At 37.8% G+C, this 10,920-nt stretch overlaps 1 pseudogene; it reads right to left on the bottom strand.

Moving 5' to 3' along the window:
- Window positions 1-3,107: 3,107 nt before the first annotated feature.
- On the bottom strand, window positions 3,108-4,169 carry LOC105824465 (annotated as a pseudogene).
- Window positions 4,170-10,920: the final 6,751 nt, after the last annotated feature.

Raw genomic sequence — 10,920 nt, 5'->3', positions numbered from 1 at the left:
GAATGCACACCAAGAGTGAACCCTAATGTAAACCATAGAGCTGGGTAATTAGGATGTGTCAGTGTAGGTTCACTGATTGTAACAAATGTATTATTACCCTGGTGGGTGATGTTGGTAAAGGAGAGGTTACGCATGTGTGGAGGCAGGAGGTATGTGGGAAATCTCTGTACCTTCTTAATTTTGCTGTGAATCCAAAACTGCTCCAATAAAATAAGGCCTTTTTAAAAAATCTGTTGAAGTACTATGGTTATGTAGAATTTTTCCATGGGGGAAGCAGGGTGAAGGGTATACAGGACCTCCCTGTATTATTTTAGCAACGTCATGTGAGTCCACAGATATTTCAAAATAAAAGTTTAAAGACCCTAGATACCTGTCTTCTGAGACAGAGACTTCATAAGAATAAATTTCTTTGTCTTCCAAACAGATATAATAAATTTCTGCCATTTTAACAACTATCATATGTAGTAGTTTGGATTTACATAGTAGAGAAACCTCTGCCTCAGGTGCCTATTAAGAGACTTTTACACTAGCTGGCAGTATTGGCACACTAGGCTGCGGTGGGGGAGCGTGGCATCCCAAGTATTCTGTCTAGATTATGGATATATGATAGTGATATTCACTGTTTTATTTCTCCAACATGAAATTGCCACTTAGCCTTCATAAAGATTTTAATGAAAAAAATTAAGAACATAATCAAATAGTCTGCAAACAAACCAGCAAACTAGTTGGATGTAGGTAGGTCAACGACGTTAGCCTCACATAAGACAGACAAATAAATAGAATTATTTCTAAACTCCCATGAGACACTGATTGAACAGGAAAATGGAACCAAATTATTCATCTATGAAAGTATTCATCTACCCACTTTAGCTTATAAATTATTCCCAAATTTTGTTCTTTGGATTCAACTTTTTAAAATAAAAAACCAGATCTTTAAAATGTGAAAATGTAAAGCAAACACTTAATTTTAGTTGCTTCAATTAAAACTGAGAGTGAAACAACGTAGATTATGCAATTAGGTTTCAACCTGAACAACATATGAGAGAGGTTTCTTTTTATAAGCTGGGGAAGAAAACAAGAAAACTTTCAAGGAATTAATTATACTTTACTTATTTTTGACATGTTTTTCTTCAGAAAATTTCTGCTGCAATTTTCTGTGTAGAGCTCGTTTTTTTCTAGAAACTCTTGCACAATCATTTTTTCAACAGATATTTGTCTTTCTTGAGGAATGATCAAAAGCAAACAAATAAAAAACGAGTGATTAAATAAATACCTAGCTGTAGATAAGCACCTCATAAAAAATGATAAATATACCAGATATCAAAATAGTTTAGTGGATAAATGTTATGCATATTATATTTAATAAAACATGTGAATTTATCCATAGGATAAAATGGAGTGGCAGAAGACTAAATATTCCCATCAGGTAATAATACATGTGAAGTTGGGGATAACGCAAACAAACTCTAAATATGCATAAAACATAACCAACGAAATACATATTTACTTAAGAGGTCCCATAGAAATTTATACTAGATGATTACTAATATTCATATAATATTAGTATGGAACATATTAAAGGGCATTTGGTCACACATACCAAACATGCAAAGATTATGAATGACTGTTATATATCAGCTAATGTTAGTTTTTCACAATGGTATGTGAGACCCCCATGAGAGGTAATTAGACATTATGGTAGGAGGAGGTGACCGGAGCATTATCTTACAAAGGAACTCATATTTGTGGCAATATGATAAAGTTATGAGCACATTTGTGCTCAGAGCCAAATAATTAGAACTTAAGCTACTGATTAAAAAATTATTTGAGGTAAGTACAAAAGAATGATAATACAAATATAACGTTACCTTCCTTAAAGGAAACTTGCTTTGCTTTATTTCAAATGCCACATATATAATTAAATTTAAAATTCATCCATTCATTCCTTGAACAGCAGTGAGCAAAATGATAGAAACCCCAGCACTTACGAGGACAATAAACAGTAAGACATATGATATGTATGGTATATCAGATGGGAAAAAATGAGGCAGGAGAGAAAGTGGAAAATCAAAATCAAAGCAAGGCATCAAGGAAGTTGACATTTGGAAGACAAATAAAGGAAGGAGTAAGCTGTGTAGAGAGCTGGGGGAGAAATGTTCTGAGGACAGCAAGTTCAAAGGCCTTGAGGTGGGAAGATGCCTGCCATGCTCCTGGAAAGGCAAGCAGGCCAGTGGCACTGTGGTAGAAGGGAGAGACAAAGGGAGGCCGTGTGGTCTGGTGATCTTCAGGCCATTTTAAAGACCTCACCTTTCACTCTGGGATGGAGGCACGTGCTATCATGACATGTAGCAGGTGGTGGGGGTGGGTCAAGTTAGCTGGAGGGAAGGGTGGTGTGAGGGCAGCAGAGAACACAGCTGGTTACTCTGCTTTTCTTCTGCCTGAAAGCTTGAGCAGAATTATTCTTATTGATTATCCACAAGCCTGCTTCCTCGAGGATGAGTAAAAAATAAGGCAGGGGTCCAGTTACGAGACCGGAATTCTATTCCCAGCCAGGACACTGATGCTCCTCTCCTCCCTCCCTGATCCCCCAGGATCTGGTGCCTCCTCCTTTACCTTTATATGGGAAAGCATTGGGAGGGGGTCGACTTAATCTTATTTTATTTTTTAATTAATTAACTTTTAAACTGACAACTAAAAATGGTATGTATTTATTGTGTACAACATGTTGTTCTGAAATACATATACATTGTAGAATGGCTAAATTGAGCTAATTCACATATACATTACCTTACACAATTATCTTTTTTTTGTGATAAGAACACTTAAAATCTACTTTTTTTGATATATAAACATAATAAATGCTGTTTATGACTTCTTTAAATTTATATCATATTATAACATATTAATACCCTGTGAACTGTGAGAAATCAAATACATTTACAGTAGTATAATTTGGTCCCAAAATGGAGAGGGGAAACTTTACAATTGTGAGAATGCACAAATGTCCTTGTGAAGGTAATACTGACCCAGACAACCATTTAGTATCCCCTCAAATGCCTCACAACTCTGGGATGCTCACTGGGAAACATGTCAGTGCACAGTATTTCCTAAATTCTCACACTTGCTTCATTTTCAGATTCATCTGGTGAACAGAGAGTAGGAAGTTGGTGGTAGACAAAGTGCCCTCCTTCCTTGCCTGACCCAGATTTGAAGCAATCACATCCACTGCCAGGCTGGCTGTAGCCTTTGCCTCACCTCTTAGGTGGCCAGCTGAGGACTGACTTCAGTGAGATCCAGTGCTCACAGCAACCCGGTATGATGGATTTCCTCAGTAACTTGCATGCCTTCTCCAGAAGTCAGTCCCCCTACAACGGGTGTTCCTGTGGCTAGAGCCACTGCAGGGTCAAATGCATCAAAACTCAGATGGAATGGCTTTTGTCTTTTGCCAATCAGCAGATCAAATGTCTTTCCCATGACCTCCTGGATACCAAGCCAATCAATGTCTCTCATGAAAAAAATACTGGATATCATCACAGTTCCTTAAAAGAAAATATTCAGGAAAGTCCGCATCTCTTAAACCAATACGCACTATACTTGGAGGAGAGAGACAAGGTTTGATCCAGGAAGATCTTGGGAGTTGCCATACCTTGTCCTGCAGTTCTCCAAGGAGAAATGAAACTGGCTGTGGGTGGAGATTTTCAGATGAAGTGGTAAAGTGTGTGTTCATGTCAGCATGCACATAACCCAGACGACACAAGGGTCTGGGCAGTGCCGGGTGTGGCCACTAATGGTACCAATTGCTGGGCTGTGGTTGCCATCCACCAGATGCAGCTGTAGCCACCCAACATCGCTCCACTGACCAGCTCAGCGAGTTCCTGGTTGGTGAGGCCCACAGAGGGTGGATTCACTATCAGATTGTTATGGAGATCATCTATGGGGACTGGAGTAAAACTCAAATCTCCCAAGTCTTCTAGGTGGCAGCCCAAACTGAAGAGCCTTTTCATCAAGCCAGATTCTCTTATGGCAGTTGGACCATGTTCCACTCCCTTTCTTTTGTTCTGTCCCTGTGAGAAATGGGGCTTGTGTGACAGCCACAGAGTGGACAGATTTCTTCAGGACAGAATGCACTTCCATCGGAGGAGACATGAGAGGCTGCTCCATAGGAACATGATCATTGGGGGGAATTGCCCAGGCAGAGGCTGCTCACTGCCACTCAAAGCCTCCAGTCTCTTAGCAATTTTTAAGAATACAGTACATTATTAACTCTAGTTGCCATGGTTTTAAAATTCTAACTTCCCACAAACAAACACTAACAGTCAGCAAATATACCGTGCATTTCAGATTTCTTCACCCAGATCTACTCAACAGATTTTGTTTTGATGAGATAGAATTTTAAAACATATTCTATGCTCATTAAAGTTGCCTTGCTGTGCACTTCCACTCCCTCTGCTGGTTGTGAAGACTGAAAACCCACAATGCACACATTGCCCTGCCAGTAGACTCAGAGAGCACCCTGACACATGTGGCTTTGACATCGTTTAAGCGAGAGGAGGAAGAAAGTCAAACAAGCAGTGGGCACTAATCACACAACCTGACAAAGTGAAATTTCATTGTCTGCCCTGTGTGTGATGGAGCTGCGGGATCAGTACTGCAGCCCCTCCTTGCACAGATGATGAGGATGAATTCCAAAGATCCCTGGCCTTCCTCAGCTCCAGGTCAGCTTGCCACTTAGGGCAGAGTCAAGGCCAGAATTCTCATGTGCAGCTTGGAGAAATGCTCTTAGTGCTTGTCACATATAAGAATACTTCATGGAGAGTGAGACTGTGGTTAACGAAGAGTCAATGTAGCTTTGGTTGCAGTACTCCTTTCTTGTGAACTGATTGCAAGTGGAAAATAAGCTGGTGGGAAGGGGCTTGTCTCAAGTCCTTAAAAGGCAGAAAATGTTCATTTCTTCATATGACAGTAGAATAGTAAAATCCCAGCTTAAAGCCATATAGCTTACTCTCTGAATTTATTAAATGACTACTGTGATGGATTTTAAAAATCTGGTTCCATAAAAGTAAACATTGAATCCTAAAACTTTCCTTGAGTTTTAATCTTTCCCTCTATGAGACAATGAAGAAGTCATCTCCACCAGCAAAGCACTTTTTCCCATGTTCTTGTGTGTGCCTGGTGTCACCGGGGGTCCTATGCCAAGTCAAATAAAAGATGTTTGTAAATAGTTTGGGAAGAAGTTAACATGTGTACTTATTGTTTAAGAGGTTCAAACATTTCTTACTCCCCCACATCCAATGACTAACACCCAAAATAACAGCAGATCCATTTTACATACCCCACATTTCCTGAAAAAGCCAATGAATACAAGGCATATATCTGTCAGGGTGTATGCACAGTGTTCATGGCTCTGCACATCTTTGCAGGAGGCAGGGACCTGGAGGAGCAGCTGTTGCCATTCTCTATCCCACAGGTGACACAAGAGCTGTGTTGGTGCCAGTGGTAGAGGAGAGCACGATGCCTGGCCTTTGTTTTTTGAGAAGCTGCTGGTTGTAGGACTTATGAAATCTTTTAGTTTTGCCTTCTTTTTTGTTTGTTTTGGTTTGGTTTTTTGAGACAGAGTCTCACTCTGTTGCCCAGGCTAGAATACGGTGGCATCGTCATAGCTCACTGCAACCTCAAACTCGTGGGCTCAAGCGATCCTCCTGCCTTAGCCACCCAAATAGCTGGGACTACAGGGGCCCACCACCACACCCAGCTAATTTTTACATTTTTTGTAGAGATGGGATTAGGCTGGTCTCAAACTCCTGTCCTCAAATGATCCTCCCCTATTGAGCTCCCAAAGTGCAAGGATTACAAGCATGAGCCAGCATACTCGTCCTGCTTTCTTCTTTGTATAACAGTTATTTGTGTACTTTTCTTATTGCCCTTTTTGATTATGAGCTCCTTGAGGGTAGATATAGTGTTTGTGAAATAACTAAAGACTTATATATTAGGTTCTGAATGTTTGTTGAATGAAAAATTTTGAAAAGGTATTCATTTGAGACTTTTCCAAAGCATACCAGAAGCTATGGATTTCCTTTTATCAATAATAATACTAATAGCTATATTTATTAAGCATTTAAAATGTGTGAGGGACTGTGCTAAGCTTTACAAATATTTTTCTCACTTACTCCACACAACTTAATGAAGTAGGTCACTGTTATCCCCATTTCACAGATGAGAAAAATAAGGCTTAAAGAGATTAAATTAGTTGCTAAATTGTCCAGCTGAGAACTGTGCCCCAAGCTGCTTATATTCTCTTTGATTATTGCTTTATGAAATGACTTGGCCATGTGAGGCAATAGTACTGGGAAAATGGGGTCTCATTTTGATCTGAAATTCTATTTTAAGCCCACTTTCCAAAACAAAACAGGATCATATTAGCAATTAGAGAATAAATATCCTTGGGTTTACAGGGATCCAAATATCTGGATGCCTTTGAAGGGCTTTTTAAAACATCTCTTGCAGAGAGGTGCTGCAGATGCAGAGATGATGATCAAGGCTGAAGGGCTCATTAGCACCAGCTTAGAACAGAGGGTGCAAACACTGCCTGAGGTCAGTCTAGGAAGCCTTCACAGAGAAGGAGACATTTTAGAGGTGTATGAAAGGACATTTGGAAAGGAAGTAGGAGGAGCAGAGGCACCATGACAGAGGGACAGCATAAGGAAGAGTTAGCATGGGTCCCTATAATGAAAGTCATTCAATCTCCATCCTTAGTGAATATGATGTATATGTATTTTTTTCAAGGATACTGAAGAAATCCAGAGGCAGATTTCTAAGTGTTTTAACAGATAAACAGACATTACACCTTGAATAATCCATGCAACTCAAGATAAAATGTCTAGCTAGAGCAAAATAGGGAACTGATGAATCTTGGTGGACTAGTTGGTGGAGTTGGCTAGAATGCTTTGTTGAGGGACCAGTGTGAGTTAGTCCTTTGTATACCATTGGGCTCAAAAGAACTGAACGGGAGCAGATAAATGGATCAGGGAAAATAAATCCCCCCACCCTAATCCCAATCTCAAACCCAATCCCATTATGGGAATATCAGCCACACATGTCTCTGTCTTTGAAAGACAGAATTATCAGAATGTCACTGGGAAATCATGGAATTATGGAATTACACATTTTTAACATTGATTTTTGGCTATTGTGTAGCATGGAATGCAATCTGCAAAGTTAGAAAGTAAAATCACAAAGGCCTCTCTCTGAGTTGCTTGATCGACCTGCATACTGATTTAAACCTTCAGAGTTAGCAGAATGGAAGAAGTACAGTTTTCCAAAGTAATTTCAATTACTTACAATTTTGATATGTTTTGTTTATCAAATTTTATTAAAATTACATACTTATCCCTCTTTTGTATTTAGACACTGTGCTAACAGGTATAATATATATATATATACACACACACACACACACACACACACACACATATCCTTTGGCTAATGTTTGAATTTCTTCATAAAGTCTGAGATCTGACTGCCTTATTGTTTACCAAAATGTTTTTGCTAAAATACTAATTTCCCTATCTCCAAATATTTGGACACTCTTTCCTGTTCACATCTTTAATTGCCCAATGTTAACATTATTTTTTAACATACCTCTTCTCCTTATGTCAAACATACATGCTGCCTTAAATGTAAATGCATATGTAACCTGTTATAATCTTTAGACGAGATCGTATCCACGTGAGCTCTTGGCTCAGCATGTGATAGGGTAATATACATTGATCTCACAATGCTCTAGTAAAACTATTTCCTGGATACTATTCTCACATAACATGATCAACTAGCAAAGCATCCAAATTGCTTATTGCTTTTAAAATATTTTAGATTAGTGAGTTAGAAAACTACTTCTCAAAACATATTTCTAGGTATTTAGTTTCTGGTGTGTCATAATTATTAGCATAAATTTTTTAAAAGAAAAAGACTATTTGCTGCACATTTAACACTAAAGAACTAGTACAAATAATGAATGTGTGGGTTGTTATATGAAATTTTTTAGCAAGTGCCAGATCTAATTCCCTTTAATAAGTGCAGTTGAATGAAGCATGTTTAATTGACAGAAGAATACAGCACTTTCATGGTTCTCTAGCAAGTCAAAGGGCTTGTCCATTTTCTTGACATTGTATTTACTTAAATGAGTTTATCTAAAGGGAAAGAGCAAGGTTGCAGGCAGCTTAGAACAATGTAGTAATTGTCACTAATTAAGTGCCCTCAGCTGTGTCTATACTGGGCCACTGTTTACTTGCCTTATACATACTCAGCTGTAGGTAGCCACACTAAAAATTCCTCCACTTATTACCTCCCCTTGCTATTTTAATTTCTATATGGTGAAATATTGACAAATATGTCATACTTGAGCTTTTCACTTTGTTCTGCGAATAAGTAAAGTGAAGATACAACTATTCTCCCTTATTTTGAATTTTCTGTATAGAAAAAGGCTCAGGGCGGATGGATACTGGCAGTTGCTTATGGACTGGACTGATTAAATGATTCTGAGGAACAGAGATTTAGAATGACTGTTTCTGGAGTAGTGCAATGCTGGTACTCAGCCATCATCATACTTTCAAACATGCTCTTTGAAACCATTGCATGTGATTCTCAAAGCTAACTAGGTGCTCAGCCAGCACCCCAACCAGCAAGAAAGTTAACTGTGACTCTTGTAGAACTGATCCATTACTGGGATCTATTTAGCACCATACTTTAACCATCATAGCTTTCAGCCTTAGAGATGTATGAGTTAATTTTTGCCACCTCGAACAATATTCTTAAGCTTTCTTTGCCTTAGCTGCCATGTCTGTAAAAAGATAATGAAAGACTAGACCTGTGCTTCTCAAACTGCAGCATGCACATGAATCTCCTGAGCATCATATTAGATTCAGATTTGGATTCAGAAGATCTGCAGTGGGGCCAGAGTCCACGTGGGTTTCCAGGTACCAATCCAAGATTGTATATTGATTTCCAAGGGAATAGTTAATCTCTAGTGAGTCCTAAACTCTGGCATTCTCTCATAAGACCTTTGCTCATAAAATATACTTTATCCTAGATTATGTGATGATCTCACAATACATTGATTTTTGATTATGATTTCATGGGCTCTTATAATGTCAGAGAACAAGATAATGAACTGGGGTCTAAATTCAACCATTGGACTATTTTATAGGTTTAAAATTCATAGGTGTACAATAATAGCAATTATAGAAATTAGGTGCCAATATTGTGTGTTCATGATTTTATCGTGAAAAACTAAATAGCAAGAGAGTAGATGGCATCTTCATTATCGTCACCACTTCAAAACTTCATAGGGTCGCAGGAAGCTATTTCATTTTCTTTAATGTGTATAAATACATGTCCTGAGAATAGTATGAGCTTTCAAATATTTATTTACAAAAGGTTATGTGGATTTTATTTTGATAACATTGATTTTCTTCAAGATATGCCAGAATTCTGGACATACCCTTAAAATTTTCTTCACTTCTGCCTTCTGGCCACCAAATCGAGTAGTAACTTACAGTGGAGACATCTCCTTCTGGAGTCCTTTTTATTTAATTCAATTGTACAGGTAGATTTTCAAAAACAGCAGAAATACACTCAGAATTTAAAAGGCTCTATGGTCTCTTGTTTCTTGAGTTGTTATTTTAGCATCTGCATTCAATTTCAAGATCAGCTTGACTATTTCATATTCCTATGATTTTATAAATCTTGAAGAATAGCATACCTTTTCATCTCTTGATTTTATTGTACCAATTGCTAAGCAATGGTATGAAAGATTTTAACAAAAATATTCATTTCACATTTTTCTTTAAGAGATCAAATGCAGTATAAGCAAATATAAAAAAACAATAATTGTTTCAAATGTTGTTCAAAGCATAATATGAAAGACTGGAGTAAGGGTGTATGTAGATAATGCATTCATGATTCAACTATTTGTATATTAAATACGATGTTAGGATATAAATTAACTTAAGCTCTTGAAATTTATAGATGAATTCAAAAATGTAAATCTGCTCAGAAAAGGCTATTTATCTCATTCGTTTGTATGGTAATTGATGGTTCATAATGAAATAATCTGATGCACAGAGCCCAGCTAAATTAGCCTGCCCATAATGTACTATCTTGAAGTGACTTCACATTCTCATTAGAACCTTTCTAATTTCTAAAGCAAAATTAATGCAATTAGTGATCAAATCAATACATATTGATCATGAGTTTCGTGAAAATATCAGGTCAAAAAGAAAGGGCTTTTTAAGATCATAGAATTAATATGAGAAATTTAAGTTGTGAAAAAAACAGCAGCTTTGTGCTATTTTCCATTGTAGCTACTATTGATATGAAAGTGGCAATGTGACTTTACCTTTGTTTGGATGAAATTCAACATAATGTGCTATGTCCCAGTCCCTTTCCCTCAACACATTAATACTATATTCATTGTCCATATGGATTTTTCTCTCCATAAATATCCAAAAGCAAATTTTTTCCTCATGGTGCAGAATTTCAGATGACTAATTACTCAAAAGCATTTCTTTCTTTTCACATGCAAATGTAAGCAAGATTCCAGGGGGGAGCACACCCCCAACCCCTGGACCCAGTAAATGTACCCATGATGGAGTAGGCTGTGGTTAAATGTATGCAGGAAGGACTTGAAGCCCAGAATAAAAAAATCAAAACGCATTTGTGGAAATCAAGGGACTGTTGCTTTTCTACATACTAATCAGCTTATTTCAGTGTGAAATAAAATGATATTTCTAAGAGAAAAAAAAAAAAAAACTCAGTCCCAGGAGCACCCCTCACCCCTAGCCAAATGATTTCTGAGATGTGGTTCAACTGGTGTCTACTCCTGAGGTGTGAGGGGAAATCAGTGATGAACTCTCTTAACTGTTC

The sequence above is a fragment of the Propithecus coquereli genome, unplaced genomic scaffold (genome assembly GCF_000956105.1).
Source record: "Propithecus coquereli isolate 6110/MARCELLA unplaced genomic scaffold, Pcoq_1.0 Scaffold74, whole genome shotgun sequence".
In the NCBI taxonomy this organism is placed as follows: Eukaryota; Metazoa; Chordata; class Mammalia; order Primates; family Indriidae; genus Propithecus; species Propithecus coquereli.
The sequence above is the reverse complement of the archived record's forward strand: the minus strand, read 5'-3'. Positions and strand labels throughout refer to the sequence as shown.